Source organism: Dermacentor albipictus, chromosome 1, assembly GCF_038994185.2.
Source record: "Dermacentor albipictus isolate Rhodes 1998 colony chromosome 1, USDA_Dalb.pri_finalv2, whole genome shotgun sequence".
Classification (NCBI taxonomy): domain Eukaryota; kingdom Metazoa; phylum Arthropoda; class Arachnida; order Ixodida; family Ixodidae; genus Dermacentor; species Dermacentor albipictus.
This window is the reverse complement of record NC_091821.1, coordinates 340,596,689-340,613,442: the sequence shown is the minus strand read 5'-3', so window position 1 is coordinate 340,613,442 and position 16,754 is coordinate 340,596,689. Positions and strand designations below refer to the sequence as shown.

Here is a 16,754-nt window from a genome sequence, read left to right as displayed (position 1 = left end):
GAGAGAGAGAGAGAGAGAGAGAGAGAGAGAGAGAGAGAAAAGGATGCATCTAAAGGCAGGGAGGTTAACCAGAGGTCGTTCCGGTTGGCTACCCTGCATGGGGGAATCGTTAAGGGGGGTAAAAAGATAAAGAGAGGGCAATGAGGAGACAGAAAGAAAGCGAGAAGGAGCGACGAGTTTTTGTGGAACGGGCAATACATACCAGCATTTTGTCAACATGTCCAAGACATCACAAATTTTACTAATAATATATTCAGTCAGCTATTTCCATGACATGTGTTCACGAAACAAAGCAACAAGAGTTCTTGTCTACGAAGGAAGTTCAATTAACGTTGTCAGAAATTTTGCGAGTGAAACGCGTCGTATAATGTTGATTTGCCCCCCCCCCCCCCCCAAAAAAAAAAAGCTGCTTTTGTTCTTGAACAAATATTATGTTAATCATTCTTTACTGTCACACGGTATATTTTGCATAATATATCATTCGCGGACACTGTGATGCTTTCTAAATTCGATCCCGAGAAAAATGAGCTTATATCATCCGCGTAGATTACATATTCTACCGAACTGCCTGCTCTTAGAAGACCATTATTAAGAATGCTAAATAAAAGCGGGCCTGATGTATACTCCCTTGAGGCACGACATGCATACCTAATTTGGTTTGAAACATTTGGGCATTCTGTCTTACCTTTCACATGAATAGTTGTCGGCCCTTTATTGTCTTTATATAACTTATGAGCTATTTCGTATTAGCTCATAAATGAGAACTTCAACTGTGTTTCCTTAGAGGAGCTACTGGACCCCAACGTAAGCATTTGTAGAAGTTCCTTTACTTAGGGCAGTTCGGACTTTTGCGCACTCTTTGATCTTCGTATAATGAGACTTGATCTGGTTCAGCTGTTCAAAGTTATTCATTCTTTTAAAATATTGTTCGGGAGTAACGTGCTTGCACCAACATGATATATCGTGCTATGTGTAGTTTGTGCTTCGTCCAGTTCTGTCCCTGTGCATAACAGTGCGTTAATCCATGAAAATATTTTTCGTGTTCCTTCCATATAATCTTAATCACTATTATCTAAAACAGCAAGCCTTGCGTGGAACAGGAATGGTGCTTCCAACTTTTGTTAAACGACAGCGAGTTCCAGCGAAAAGTCCCAGAAATTTCTTAAAGGTTGCGTGTGGCTGATAGCACCATTCTAGTTGATGAGGTGGTCTATTCGATGCGGCGGACACTGCTTGCACAAATAACTGAAATGCACAATAGAATAATTAACACAGCATTCGTTAATTATCTTTTTAAATAATTACCTTGTGACCCATATTGCAAGCTAGAAATTCTAGCCGTGGAATTCGCAAGGCGGATCCACTGAGAACGAATTCTCAGGAAGCCACCAGTTTCGAGATATTAATTCCCGAACTTTGCGGATAAATGCATTGGCGTTCCAGTTACTTCTGTGTCTGAATGCATAAAACGAAGTTTTGTTAAGAAAATAACTGGAACGATTGTGCACGCGGGCACAAGTGCGCGCGCGTGCACGAAAGTTGTTGACTAGCATGAAACCGACGAAATTATGTTTCGTATAGTGTCGTTTTACAAGATGGTAATTTTTACACAGTTTACGACGCTTTCTTTCGGACCGTTTTAAACCGGCTACATTGTAGACCGTTTTGAGGGACAAAGATTCTTGAACCATGGCCTCATCTGTCGCTCACTCATTAAGCAACGCGAGCATTATTCCTGAAACAACCTGGCTTTCTTTCTTTTGATCTTCTTCATGCGTTAGCATTAGTACTGTCAAAGCGGAAAAAAAGTGTATGTGTGTGAAGTGGAGGAAGCCGGTCACGTGGCAGAGGTATACACACACACACACACACACACACACACACACACACACACACACACACACACACACACACACACACACACACACACACACACACACACACACACACACACACACACACACACACACACGTGTGTGTGTGTGTGTGTGTGTGTGTGTGGTGTGTGTGTGGCGAACGCGGTTTAAATCATGGATCAGGGACCTCAAAGAAGTGCGACGCAATGCCAGCGCGTCTCTCTCGCATTTACCGCCGAATCGCCACTGTTTTCCTTCTTTTCACCGCTTAACTCTCTCCTCCCTGCAATTAGCGTAGCAAACTTTCGCAACTTCTCCTTCTTTCTTCCTTCGTGCCAACCGTTGACGCCTCGTACAGGAAAATTTCTGCTGCTCCTCGTGTACATGAGAAAAAAAAAGTGAAGAGAAACATGTCCGTCATAACACTTTGTATGCCTATGAAGGCATTTGAGTCAGCCTACGCCAAAGAAACGATGTTTGTCGAGTACAGCAAGCACAGCCCTATTCGACATTCTCCTGCGCTTTCTTCTCGTTTTACACTGCGTGATTTTCTTCCGACTGCTGTATGCCATAGTGTCTCCTGGCGAGCGTCTGCGCGAAGACAACACCGGACTGAAACGTAGCGGAAGCAACGTGACCGGATCCAGAAGCACTGTCACGTTTCACAAGAGACCTGCATCCATGATATCTCCGGAGCGAAGATAGCAGCGTGTCGGGGGAAGGAGCCGGCGAATGAGACTGTCTCCCCGCGAGGACGTTGTTTTTCGCGTCCCTTTCAGACGTCACGTCTTCTGGTGTTTTCGAAAGATTAGAGCTCGCATATGAACGGTGAAACACGCCCCCCTCTTGACACTCATAAGGAAAAGCATCCCTGCGTAGGCGCACAACTTTTCGTCGGCGCGTAGGTTTCTGGCGAAGAAGCACCGTCACGCTCTCTTTCTTCAAATAGACAGACAGTTCGCGCGTATAGGGGTGGCGTTGGACGAGGAAGAATGAACTGCCTTGAGAAAACGACAGCCCCTCCCAGCGAATTATGTGAAATATGTCTTTTCGTTTCTTTGTTTCTTTTTGTTTTCGCGATCGCCGAAGGCGCTTTTGTAATGTGCCATTACGTTTTGCATGCCACGTTAAATCTCAATAGGTAAATCGGCTGAAGCTAATACCGGTGGTAGTCTAGCATAGTTCCTATTTGATCGTTTTCTAGGCCTGGTGCTCATTCATGGCGTGCAAGATACACATATGTGACACCGCCCTCATGATATCTGCGACGGCTCGGGTGTCGAAAGTGGAGACAATGAACAAAAAACGAACAAACAGTACCAAGCGAAAGACAGCCGCACTGTTATTGTTCTCGGCGTACTAATGGGATAGCCATTTGTTTATTTAGCGTCTCCCCTCCTTACTGTAAAATTTAATTTGGGCTTTTATATCGACTTTGGTTGGGCGTTGCCTTTACTAAAGCCTATGCCTTCCGCATAGGGATGACCGACACCCCAACCTGTGACCACTGCGGCCATGAAGAATCAATTGGCCATATTTTGTGCACCTGCCCGCAGTACAGTCCACAGAGGGCATGCCTCAGCCAGGAACTAGACCAACTGGACGACCAACCGCTATCCGAAAAAAGAATTCTGCAACATCGAAAGGACCTACCGTCACAGAAGAAGGCCGTGCAAGCGCTTTTGCGCTTCTTGCGATCTACCGGCCTGTGTGAACGACTTTAACTGGAACGCCTTTTGTGTGTGTGTCTCCATGTGTGCACGTTCGTTTTTTTTTTTGCGTTTCCCTCTCTGTCATCTTTCTAACCCCTATCCCCCATCCCCAGTGTAGGGTAGCAAACCGGAGACTCATATCTGGCTAACCTCCCTGCCTTTCCTCTTCATTCTCTCTCTCTCTTGGGGTCGCAAAAAAGAAGAAGATAACTTCATGGTTTCTCCCGCTTTTATCACTATATTGAAAAACTAAAAGGAAAAATTTGTTTGCGCTGCTGTATATCTCAGAATTTTCATGTCGCGAACTGGCAACATTGGGCATTTGGTCCTACTTCGACCAATGCTGAAAACTTACGTAGCCTCGACTCGCGATTAAGTAATGCAACTAAACATATACTTGGTATGTCACGAATTTGCTACGTTGGGCGTTAGGCAGTAAGTGAGAGGCAATATGAGAAAAGATACAGATACGAAAGTTATTTTCCTCAACACTACAGCGTCTATTGGCGAATTACCGCACACGAAACGAGGCGTCGAGCGGACACTCCATTAAAACAAACTCTGACGTCTACTTTGACACCGGAAGCTGTTTAGAAGATACGCACGTTTTCTCATTCATTGAAGCCGACGTAAGTTTTTGAGTCACACATTCGCTGCCTCGTAGTAATAATCCGCCGTTATAACGCTGCAATTTCTTTTTAATGTAGAGCTCCTTTAATAAAGACATTTCTTCACGTCCTTGTGCGAGCTGTCAGCACATGCCCAATTTTGAGATTGTATACAATGCACAAAAGTTTATTAGTTTAACGTACCCGAGTATTTTATTTGAAACAAAGAGCAAACTTATTTCTCTGTCCTTGTTTTATTTTAGTTATTGTGATCTGTCATCTTATTCTTTGTTTGCTATAGAATTTTTTTTCAGAAGCCTGCCTTTAGGCACGATAACGATTACAGATACGCAAACAGATAAGTTTCATGCAAGTAGTTTCATGAATAGGAAACGGTAGTAAGGGCCATGTACTTAAGATGCAGGGAAGTAAAAGAAGCAACTGACGTAGAACGCTGGATATACTTTACTTCTCTTCTTCCAACCTCAACTTAAGATTACATCCTTCCCAAAGAGTAGGCAGACGTTGTAGCCTTCTCGGTGGCAGTTGGCAGACCACTGCATCCTTATTTCCCTATCTGTCCATTGTTATGTGCGTTTTCATGAATGATAATAAGCGCGAACAGTGAAGTCACCTTGCCAATTTCCAACAGAGCAGCCGCGCAAGCTCCGAGAAGCGCAATACCATTCGTTCGGTGAAACCACAAACGAGCCAGACGAAGCCTTAAAAAGGTAAGCGGCGTTAATAAACCACGTTTCTATAGAATGCGGAAAAGCTTACACTTTTCATGATGGGAGGCTTGATGGCCATGATAATACGCAATATCGAAATACTGGTGGTGACGCCCCATTTGAAGTTTCAGTACCAGCTTCCTTCGACGTCACTAATTTCGACAACTCTACTTCGAGTAGCTCCAATTTTCATCGCAAGGATGAAGTTAAGCTTAGGAAAAAAAAGTGACATTTGTCACTTGAAGGGAACTCGAGTCACATTTATACATAAGGCACTACAAAAACAGAGGGCAAGTTAACCGGACATTGTGAATATTGAAATTAATTCAGCAAGATATGAATAGTATATAACGATACTTCAAAAAATGTACAACAAAGCAAAGTGCACATGAAGTGGTTTCACACAGCGCAAGTCATAGTATTCGTGAACTGCAATACGCAAACTACAACCTAAAAAAAAAGTTACAGCACCCGAGACCAACACTTGTTACGACTTTGCACCGCTGCACCACTATTACGACTTTGGGGTCCCGTAGCGCTCGTCACCCGTTTCGTGACAGAGCGTTGGTAGCGAAGACTCCGAGCCAGGCGTCGATGAGAATAACGAAAGGGATTTTATACATTATATACAGGTCATTGTACAGGACAAGATCGGATCGGCACTGGGGCCGAGAGCTCACACAAACGCGACTGTTCCCGCACGGCGACGTCCGGCGAAAACGCGTGACACATCTCACCCCACTCCGGAACGACACTGTCTCCCGGTGGGTCGGCGGATCCTGTTTTTCAGGCGGCGTGTCGCGTCTTTTATAATCCCCGAGGAACCATTGTCACTCAAACGGCCCAATACAAAGTCAGCACTCGGCGGTCGTCCGAGAGGTCCAACCAACGACCGCGCTGGTCACCCGGTTCAAAGTTCGCGCGCGCGGTGACCCCCAGGAAAAGGGAGGTGCGGCGCCGGGCTGTCTGGCACTTGCGGACACGTCTGAACACGTTGCCTGCTGATGCTTCTCCCGCAGGACACCGCTGCCTGACGGCTCAGCATCTTGACTTTTCAAGGGAGAATTTGGGCGCTCGCAGGATAAATTCTGCATCTTTCAGATTCGGAATCAGGGCTTCTGGTAATGGCACAACACACTGCATTTGAATTCTCGATAGCAGAGCTTTCCTAATGTCATGCGGGGTGTATTGTTCAACTGTTGACTTTCTTGCGGAGTAAATTATTTAACAACTAAGGATCAGTGAACCAATTAGGACAGATACATGTTCATCGGCAAAATACAATAACAACGCATTCCAAAATAATCAAGGACTCAAAATAGCAAGTATCGATAAGTCCTTCAGCCCTAAAATGACAAAAAAATGCGAGAAATCACTTTGACATCACATTTTTAGCGCGGCCGTTGCATTTTAGCCCAAAGTTTGAGACAGGGAAGCTTGGTCTTTTTTTTCCTGCGCTAGCGCACCCAACGCCTTTACGTTATAAAAACGCCAATGGAACTTTCGGAAGGAATACTTCGCTTACCTCAACTGATTTAGCGTTTCTCTTATATCGTCCATTTAAGAGCGTAACTTCTTGCTGTGCGCACTGACTGGAATGCCGCTTTCCCGGCATACTCTGGACTGCGCCCTCGGCTGTCGCGCTATACTACGCGTCCGCTCGATGGAAACGCCATGATTGAGAGGTCGTGGCACTGCACTCCGGCCGTGATGCTGAAAGGCTCTTCGATCGGTGTATATAGGAGAAGGCGACGAGGTCCCCTTGGGGTCCCTCCCGAGATCGTTACCGCTTTTCGCGCTGTTTGGCCCAAGATCGACTAGGATGTCCGATGTATCCAGACGAACCCCCACGTCCGCCAGCCGTCACAGGAACTCCGCGCTTGACGCCAACCGTATATGGTGCCTACGCCTAGCACACAGCGCAAGGCCCCACTTGCTGTACCTCCGGAATTCTTAACAGTCGCTCTTCAGCAACTATTTCTAGGCGTTATTCGTCGACTGTGACTTCGCGTATAATATGGTGTGTACGCTGAACAGTTTCTGCTCACGACCGCGCAGATTAGACGGGGATGATGCGATGATTCGGTTCCAGTTCCGCTGATTTCTGTGAATCATCAGAGGTCTGATTGTCGCTCCGCCTACCTTATCGCCGGAATCGGCTGGCCGTGAACGATGGTCGAAAAGAAAGAAATAGAAATCGAACGGTCGAGATGCAAATTGCCAAGGGAAGAATTCACAAAAGGGTTTCGTTCCTTAAAGGACAACTCCGGCGATTTTTCAGTGTCCACTGAACTTAATAAAATTTTGAATATACGTTCTCTTTTGCACTCTGATTGTCTGTGCCAAACAATATGGCTGCAAGTCATTTAGCTTTCCTGAAAATGAATTTTAAAGATTGGTTGCGTTCCCGACTCCTGAATTTATACTTGCCACCGCGTGTTTGTGACGTCAGAATTTACACCGTCACTGTCGCTGAAATCGTCGCTGAAATCGCCGCTGTCTAGTTCGGAAAATCTGCAAAAGCTCCCTGCGTCGTCAGAAGACATCGTCAGCTTCGCTTCCTTGGCGTTAGCGTCATGTGTACTGCGTGTTTACACTATGGTTGTGTAGGGTCTGATGTCATCTACATGTCACATGAAGCAGCTACCCGTTTCGGTTTCGGTATTTCGTTTATTGGTTATGTTAAAGTAATGACGAATGTCTCAGCAAATTGAGCCACGTTACCGGTGACAGGACTGTCAATGCCATCTGAAAATCACACTATCCTGAAATGCTTAAAGAAAGAAAACGCCTGAGTTGACCTTTGATACCATTTCCCACTGGCCGGCCACCTTAGCTAAAGATATGCTCAGCAACACGATTGCAAAGTATTTGGTAATCTACACACTCCTTGCGGGAAATGGAAGGCAATTGATTTTATAGTACGGACGTCTAAATTTGATCTACCTTCATTAAAGTCATCTTCCTTCATTAAAGCGATCTTCCTTCATTAAAGGGGGCGAATAAAAAAAAGAACCAGATAGCTCGCCTTCTGGCATATCGTTCACCGCAAGCGTTTCCGGGTAAAGGTTACGGTTGCGTAAGCAGCAGTTGGCGGGAAGCGTGAGAAGACGTCAGGGACCCTTTAATGCTATCGCGTTCTAACTGTTGAAAGACGAAGTTTGAGCTTCTCCCAAGTGTTTGATCTTATTGTTCTTAACAATTCAAGAAATACTGTATGGAAGCTTTACATTCAAAGGTCCTCAAATGACACGATGCTGATGCTTCGGTCAGGTAGGTGCGACGTTGTCCCCCTGAATTACGGAAACAAAAAATCATGTCCGCGATAACACACGTTGGTAAGCTAGTTTGTACGTGACTTGAAAAACAAACAGCACTAAATATGGGACCACGCAAGAAGGCACAAGACGGTGCGCTGACTAAAAAGAAACGATGGTTTCACACAAATTCCACAAACTTATTGCACTAAGCCCAATGCAACCTCACTGTAATAACACACAAAAGAAACGAAAATACACACGATGCAGAAAGATTGAGTGAATCAACTATATTCAAATAGTAATACGTTGAACGGCACACGCCTCCGACCAAGCAGCCGCGAATGAAATGTTCCATACTAAGGTGTAGATTTCGATTTAATTAATCTAGCCTACTTAGATAAGGGGAGTTCGACAGGGCAAATGTACGCATTCCGAACTCCACAACTTGCTCTACTAAGCCGTAGATAGGAAGTTGCGTGCACCGAAAAGAACATAAAGTCGCTATTTATTTTTCTAACACTCACTTTGCTTTATCTAATATCATATACTTTATGTTGCTTAAATATGACACATCATTTGCATTTTTTATTCTTAATTCAAATTAATACGTATCTATAAGGCCGCACCCTTTCCCGCACACAGCCAACCACTATATATAACCAATGTGTTCTTGTCAGGTTACCCGTAACGAGTGAGCGAAAATATTTGCAATAAAAGCAGGCAAACAAAAATAAAATGATGGTCCTCACAGAGGCCTTAGAGACGAAGTCCTCACAGTGACCTTAGAGACGAAGGAATCGCTGAAGTCTGCTGCCTTTTCTTTTTTCTTTAAACTAAAGACTGCCATTCGAAGTCAGGTAGGCAAATATCACTGCCATAGAGAATGCAGAAAAGAACAATGCACGGTTTGCTGACATCGCGCCCGTCTGCAAAACTGGCTTGAAAACATAGAAGCCGGGTGGAAATAAAGAAAAATAAAATAAAAGAAAACAACAGCAACAACCGTAGGAACGAGCTTGACTACTCGTAGTCAGCCTCGCAGTCGACCGTAACCATGACAGTCCAAGAAAATCGAGCAAACAACTCTTCGGGTCGCCCTCTGAACGCTGCCCGCTACGCGGCTTTTGTATAAGCTTTGTTCAGCCCAAGCCATACGGCCTGCCCTAGCTCCGCTAAATACACAAATGTCGCAGCTTGTTCCACATGCATGGGAGGAAGCGATGCGACATTGCCCTGTCGGAAGAGCACATTTCAAGCAACACAAATGCTTCCGCCTTGCTGTCACCTTAGTACGCTCAGCATCTTATGCGCTTCACAACGTGAAAATAGACTTAAAGCTCGTTAAATTTTCGCAGTTACCCCAGGTCAGTAAGAGAGGCCAACCACAACTCAAGTCGTGATAACTTGAAGTACTGAAGCCGCAAGTATGGTGCAATTTTCGCTGCCTAAAAAAATTTTTTTTGCGCCATGCTCACAAAGGCCTGCTAGCTAGTGCTTTCTAATCTAGAGGAGGAAAAGATGAAAGGAACACAGAATGGACAAGGTGAAAAACGTAAGTGACATCATTTTAATTACCCCTCATGTAAGCCTCACATCGCATGTCTTAAGCCGCTTAAGAGACGTTGTTCGCCATAGTCTGCTTTCTCTTCTTGCATTGTCTGCTATTCCTATCGCTGATCTTCCCCATTGCCTAAACAACATGAAAACCAAGCGGAGTGTTTAGAAGAGTGATGACTACGCAGTGCATTATGAAAAATGGTTATACAGCGTTAAGGAAGACGAACTGATGTATGCACGCAGGCAGTAAGAATAATATTATGTCTTACCTGCGTTCTTTTCGCCTTCCGAGAACCAGCGGAGGTAGAAGGAGCCGAAAATGGCTTGTCTCAAAGGCCAGATGTTATACTCCATTTTGCTTTTATTTTTGTGCAGACGAGCAACTTCCGTGTTAATCAATTCGTATATAATCCGCGGCATTTCTTGCTTGCACTTCTGCTTGGTTTTAATTTCAATGTTTGTGAGTAGAAATAACCGCACGCTCAGTGGAAACGTGTGGTATTAAGTCCAGTGCCTTAAAATTTGCCGCAACTGCAACAAGTGTATATTTTTTTTTACAGATCGCTTAACTGCTGAATACAGAAGTGCGATCGCCTGGAATTGGAATGCGACACGTGATCACTGTTGTTTAACGACAAGTTTAAATTAAGATGTAGTTCCATGATAAAACACACGTTGCTCCAGCAGGACAATATGAGACAGAAGTCGAGACCTTTAGTATGAGGTAATTTAGAACAAAGTTCGCGGGAATGTGTAGGCTGCCGGGCTACTTCCCTGCTCTGTTGGGCCCAGGTCACTTTTGTTTGTCGATACGCATCCATATTTTGTTGGTTCATGTAACAGTGCACTACATTGAATATGAAATAAACGGCGAGCATCGAGTGGAGGAAAACCATAGACCACCGGATGCCCTATTGCCGATGCCCTACCCAAGTAAATGCACCTTTGTTTTTTTTTGTTTTTTAATCACTGAAGGATTAAGCGCATATCATAAAAGTTAGGGCCGCTGAACATTCCGTGCCAGATCACGTATGCTCTCTCCATTAGAACCGATAGATTGCTTTGTGATGAAACCCAGCTTACCGTTGAACCCCAGATTGCGATGGCTTCCAGATTTGTCCTCTCTATCGGGGTAATTATATTTAGTTTTTCCGGAATGTTTGTGAATCGCCTGCTGCAGATAACGTAATTCTAGTCATTGAGCTAGGTTAATCAGAGAGGCGGCCATTACTTGCACAAGACATCGAAACATATATTCAGAAAATTAAAAAGTCACTTATCACATTCTTAACTAATTACATTAGGGCACAGAGTGCAATTTACGAACTGTAGCCGGTGAGCTTGCAAGGCGTATAAAGGAATGATGAATTTACTGTGATCTATACGTGAGGGATTTATTATTATACAATGTGCACAAATATTTTTGTATTTCCACGCTCTTACTGTATGCCACGTAAACGGGGGCGCGAAGCTTCTCAAGTGGATAGATCCACTTTATTTCGAGCCCTCGATTGTCTTCACAAAAAGAACGAATTTTCGGAAGGAACAAAGTTTTGATTTGATTTGATTTGATCCACATGAAATAAACTTCTAGAACATCCCGCGCCTACACCACAGCTTATACGCAGATGGGTGACGAGTGGCAGCGATGGTGAAATCCAGAAGACCCCTGCAGGCAGCAATAAATACAGTCACGGCATACGTATAGAGCCGAGGGCACTCTCTTGTTCGCCGAATAAATCTGAGCTCCTACTGATCAAAGTGGACAACAAATCCCCGAAGAGACCCAAACAGAACTACGCCCCCGAGAATCAGAACCGGATCAAGAAGGAACAGTTTCCAAATACAAACAAATGCAAGATCGAATGACTACTTACGGAGAAATCATGGAATACAATCGAAATGCTCGCTACAAGTACCTTCCTCCTGACAAATCATTAAACAAACACCAAGCAACTACGTGGAGACTTCTGCAAACAAACACCTTCCCTTCACCACTAATCATGCACCGAATACACACACAAGAATACTCACCACACTGTAAGACATGCAATACACCACGTCTACACCTCCATCACATTATATGAGCACGTCTATCAGTTCCAAACAATATCAGACACTGCATGAACCACAATGCTAAAATAAAAACCCCTGAGCACTGGGAGGCTATGCTGTTTAGCGAATGCCCAGAAGACCAGCTTTGGGCTGTCCGGCTGGCGGGGACGCCGCTACGGTTTAAGGCCAGGCCTTCGTCTGACGGAAAGGGGGAGCTTTGTAGCCTCCCGGCCTCTCCGCTCGCCTCTTGAACCCAGCAGGGACTTCTCAATAAAGATGTCTTATATATCTCTCTCGCTCTCTAGAATGACACCAGTCTGGAGATATGCGCCGTCAAACTTGCCATAAAGATGCAGTGTTGTTTCCCTTACTTGCTTTAACCAAGCGATCTTTTATCTATTGAAGCATAAAATTAACTGGGACGCCCATGTATTTTGTCCTACATATTGGGCAATAATATGTCGAAGCTGGTGTCATCCTCGATATTAATTTCAGGTGCACACGTCTTGCAAACTCGCTGGCTATAGTTGGTAAATTGCAATATGTGCCGTAAACTTATTAATTAAGAATTATTTGTGAGTTTTTCTTAATTAATTGTTTTATATTGGCACTAATGGGTATTGGTGTTAATATTGTAGTATTGGTGTTAATTATTGGTATTAATTTGTTTTGAATTACAGTGCTAGTAATATCCGCCTCTTCGAATATTCCTAGCTCAGGGACAAGAATTGTGCTATCTGCCACAGGTGATTTGTAATAAATTTCGTAAAATTTAAAAATAATCCCTCCGTATGGGAGTATCAATTGGCATAAATTAGCCCGATAAGTGTTGTCCACTCCAAATTTGCTATTTACACGCAACAACACAAGAATTACACACAAGAATATAAGTTCGCCGTATGGCAAGTCACTACTGCGGAAGTCCGCGACGTGGGGGAATGCTTATGACAGGGAAAAATTGACATCCACCCATCCTGTACCAAATTGTGGCAAATTGTAGAAAAATTCGGCCTGTTCCGGGATCTTCCCCATTTTTATCCAATCGCGAAGCTTTCTCTCTAGAAAGCCCGTTTAGGTTTGTCATGTGACTCCATGCTACAAAACGAGTGGATGTCAGTTTTAGCCTTTAATAAACCCTTTATGGAAACGATTGGCTGCGGGGTGATTTACGCAATCATTGCTTTGTTTCGTTCAAGAGGTTTGTTCTACTGGAGCGTTCTGTGCGTTCCAACAATCTACATGAGAGCGATACGAAGTGTACGTGATTTTATTCGCCTTTTCGTTTTTCATGTGTCAACACAGCGAAGTTTTGTTTCGAATCAGAGAGAATTGCGACCTGCCCGTATGCCCATGCATATCCCAGTTCCGTTAAGAACCGAACAAACGAACCACGGGGCACAAATATTACGGCGTTGCAAATTTCTGTGTGGTACCATAATACTATACGCGTCTGTTGTTGACTATAGTGTTCTCTTATATAACGGCAGGCGTCGTTAGCTTATTTATCTTACGGACGTTTTTAGCTTTTATGAATACGCCTCTCTCGTAATATTTTATTTCTTCTGTATGGCGCCGATATTTGCCCAATAGCTGGCTACGGGATTTCAGACCCTACAGTTTCTTTATTGAACGATGGACAGCACAACACGCTCCCGTGAATCCCTGCTGCTTCCTAATACCCGGCCTATTGGGCACTCTTCAAATGTTTTCGACTTCAATTCTGCTTTCCTACGCATCTCTTGCTCTTGATTCGGTGACATTTCGAGCATTCGCAGTAGCGAGTGCTCGCAGTAGAAGAGCTGACTTATTCGCAAGGGTTGCAGCTTCGGTCTTCTGTGTCTTGCCTTCGGTCAAGTTTTCTATTTTCTTTTTTGCGTGCGCAAAAACGACTTGTTCACTTTCCATTAGAGTTGCTCTTTATTACTCTCTTAAGGTAAGGGGTGCAGTTCGGGTACGCTATCTGCGCTTTCGAACGCTTTCACCACGTCGGTATGCGGGGGGCCGCCTCTAAGGACGGGCTGTGAAAGGTACAAGTATACACAAGACACAGAAGAGAGGGAAAGAAAAAGGAAAAAACGACACTTGTAGCATCGCACACCCGCAAGCACACAAACGCGCGCCCTAGACCAACAGAAAAGCAATATACAGCAGGTCACTCAGCCTGCCCAGCTGGGGGGCAGAGCTTTTGCATCTTTCCGCGTAAGCGGCATTTGGAGCCAGTCTTTTATTTCTTTTTTTTTTCAAGAGGATGGACACACTGACTTCGGTAGGGAAACCTCGGCCGCACTCTCCGCACGAGAACGAACGGCAGCACCGCATAGCCGTCGCTCCCTGTTGCACTTTTCGCGGTGGAGGCTCTCGTGCCCGTCACCGTGCGCGTTTTCGTACGCCACACACAGCGAATCGCTAGTGTGTGTGAACCTAACAGGAGGCGACGAAAGAGGAGTCCCGCGTCCTTCTATGCATAAGGAATGCCGACACGCTGGCGGCCTCCACTCCCGATTACGCCGGAAAGCGAGGTGCTATGCTGCGCGCGCGACGTAGGAAGCGCCGCGCGTCGGGAGAGATGTGTGTACGCTTTGTACACATCGCACGCGCCGCTCCGGGCGCCGCCGTCGCTGAAAAAACACCAGCGACATCAGAAGCGAATGGAGGCGCGTACGAAGCGTGCGCGAATGCCGCCCGAAGAAAAGTGTCGTAGCGGTGCCGCTGTCCGAATTTTGACAACCATTTTCCTCGTCGCCCCTCGTGGCGTTCGTAAAGGAAAGAGTTATATACGCAGAAGCGACGACAGAAAGAAAAAAGCCATCAAAATAAAGCGCCTACTTTGTTTTTGTCCGCGGCGCTTCCTCGTGTTGGCAACTGGAAGAGATGTCACGTACATTCCACCTCACTAAAGCCGGGCTGTGCCGTGGAAGCTGCGGGGTATGCTGCAAGTGTCGCTACATACAGGCCGTCCCAGCTAACCTTAGCCACAGTTTAAAAATATGCGATATGCCACGTAGCTGGACAGAACAAAGGTAATGTTGTTTGCCGTCGCTTTGAGAATGCTCAAATTACTTTTCATTCCTCCTAATTAGGTAATTAGTCCTAATTAAATAATCACCTTCTCAATTACTTTAATTCTATGAAAAGTCTCAATGAGAAAATTGTAGAGCGACATAAAAAAAAAACAGAAGAAACTCCCGATACAGCTTGCTGTTGCTCAATACGCGCTACATAAGCGTGTTCTTCCGAGCGTGAAAGTATAGCCCCCAAATGTTAGCAAAAAATTGTCGAGCGACAAGCCGTTCGAGGCACTGTTGCGTGTATTCGCGGGCTTCTTTCACGCTCGGAAAAACGCGTTTATGTAGCGCGTATTGAGCAACAGAAAGCTGCATCGGGAGTTTTTCATGTTGCTCTACAATTTTCTCATTGACACTTTTCCTCTAATAATATTAAATAATATAATAACAATATTAACACCAATAATATACCAATATTATTAATAATGCTATGATAATATATTATCATTGGCACTTTTCATTAAAAAAATAATAATAATATTTGAGAAGTTGATTAATTATTTAAGAATAATTATCTAATTAGGCGGAATGAAACAATAATTTGAGTATCTCTAAGCGACGGCAAGCACCATTACACTGGTTTTGTCCAGCTACGTGCCGTTCGCATATCTTTAAGGTTTGGCAAAAGTTACGTGGGACACCCTGTATAATGTGCCGAAGAAATTATTGCCCCGTTTGGAAGTTACATTTACTGAATATTTCTGAGCGTTGGAAGCATAATATAGGATCAAGGTGCGCTTACACTGTCGAGCCATGCGTCTTGCATCGTCGTCTGCTTGCCGCTCTGGATAACGGACGACAGCTTTGCTGCAGACGATCGTGAAAGCTGTTTTCGATGCATGCCGAGGCGAACACCTTGCAGTGCGTGAAAGAAACTAACGCGTTTATCAACAACGCTTGAGGTAAATACACATTTCTACCCGTTTCTGGTTGACCTGGCAGCCTTTCCTCTCCTTGCGTTCTCTCTCGCTGTAACCGTTTGAAACTAACCGTTTCAAACGGGCACTTGCTCTCGGAGGCATTTATAGAACGTAACGCTGCGCGCCTTGCTCCGTCGTCTGCTTTCCGTTTACGATGCCATATATACGCCAACGCCTGCTACAGGAATGTTGTGGCGTGGATAGCCGCGGAGGAACACACCGCCAAAGTACGACTCTGTTGGGTCGGGCCCACTCCCGCTCAACCTTCACAACGTTGCAGGCTCTTTTTACTGAGACCGCTTGTAGAGAATGTGAGAGGAAGCCGACAGCTTGTATCTTTCGAGGGGCATAGAGAGCGGCCTACGTACCTGGGCTCTTCGGGCGTATCGCGTCCGCTTCCGGGCTCCGGTGGCGCTTCCGTATAGCGTTGGAGAATTGAGTTACTAACGCTCTTTGTCTCCGCACGCACTCCCCTTCCCTTCGTTCTTCCGCCTCTGTCTCACATTCTGCGTACGTGACGCTATCCAACTCGCCTCCACGCGCCGTCTTGTCACAGCGGAGACAGGGACGCTCGTTCGCACGCGCCCGCGTTATAACGCTTGTCCGACAAGCACCTGCCTTCGCCGCGTCGTATTGAATTCCGTTTCGTTTCCGTGTGGGCCAGGAGACACTTCGGGAAGAGTGTTTAACAAAATGCAGCCGCGCAACGCGGCTCGCTGATTCGAACGGACAGACGGCAGAGAAATTTTCGTTCGCAAACCGCGCGAAGTATGCGCCGCCGCATAGCATGCATTATGCGCACGCGCTGCACCAATTTGCCCGGAAGGCGTCAGCGGGAAGCGCGTATATTAGATTTCGCTGTTTGTGCGAGCGTGAACGCCGCACGGACCTTCGCGTTTCGCGCTACACACAACGGGTGCCGCTGCACTGGCTCGCGGCCCGGGCTGCATTATGTAATGATCGTGAGCGCGATGCGTATATCTTCGGAAG

The 16,754-nt window shown here is 45.4% G+C and overlaps 1 long non-coding RNA gene across 2 annotated transcripts in view; it reads right to left on the bottom strand.

Moving 5' to 3' along the window:
* The window catches only part of LOC135903793 (uncharacterized), a 71,575-nt gene extending 55,149 nt beyond the window's left edge, over nt 1-16,426 (bottom strand). For both annotated transcript variants that reach the window (XR_010564992.1, XR_011512761.1), the window contains exon 1: nt 16,133-16,426. This is a non-coding gene — a long non-coding RNA (uncharacterized lncRNA). The remainder of the gene's footprint in view (nt 1-16,132) is intronic.
* Between the last annotated feature and the right edge of the window lie 328 nt (nt 16,427-16,754).